We start from the raw sequence: 935 nt of genomic DNA, 5'->3' as shown, positions 1-935 counted from the left end.
GCCCAGCGGTGCCCAACAGGGCTTTATAAAGCCCCAGGACTCCTGCCTCCTTAAGCCCCGCCTCTGCTCACCGTGGCTCAGTCTGCTTCTAAAACTGGGCCAAAGGGCTCACTCAGAACATGGGCGAGTCAAAGACAAACAGCATCTCTCCAACATGTACATAGCTGCCCTGCTCTTGAGCATGTGTGGGAATGGCTGGGCGTGGTTCCTCCTACTCCATCAGGCTCTGTGGCAGCCTTGTGTCTGCCCTGCCATCTAAGCAGGGAGGTTATGATGTTCCCTGTTGTATCACGTCCCAAGGTAATCCTATGTGGCTTGTTTTAGACCCTGGCTCCTTATCTGTATTACTCTCACTGCGTGTTCCACACTCCTCTCTGTGGTGTTAGTTGTTATTATTTTAAAGTGCTATGCATTACAAGAAACATCTTTCAAAACCAAAGGGAAGCTCTTTTAATAGTAGCTTTTCAAGGAGTTGGGAGTGAATGCTGGCACACAGGCCAAGGGCTGGGCATTAGAGTATGTGGAACCTACTATATTTCTTCTGTTTATTGTCCACCCTTTTATTTGTACAGCTCTACACAGTTTCCAAGTGGATGCAATTACTGTTGTAGTAAAGGGACAGGAGCCTCAAAGAGGTGACAGTTTGAAGCTCAATCTCCTAAGGAGGAAAGGTTTACTTTATAGATGAGGTCAGAGTTATGTATAAAGGAGTCATTTTCCGAAAGACCTACAGCTAGGAAGCTGCAGAATGAGAACTCAACCATGTCCTTTGACTCCAGATTCTGGTCTTTCTGCTTTGCTCTTCTATTACTCAATAAAAAGGCTCTTGCCATCTGATTTTCCAAATGAATGTCTCCCTCCACTCCTCCCACAGCACCAATCTTCCTCTACCTTTTACAAGAATCATGCATTCACTCCTTAGTTCATTCAATTAT

The sequence above is a fragment of the Macaca fascicularis genome, chromosome 1, assembly GCF_037993035.2.
Source record: "Macaca fascicularis isolate 582-1 chromosome 1, T2T-MFA8v1.1".
Classification (NCBI taxonomy): domain Eukaryota; kingdom Metazoa; phylum Chordata; class Mammalia; order Primates; family Cercopithecidae; genus Macaca; species Macaca fascicularis.
Note: the sequence above shows the minus strand (reverse complement) of the source record.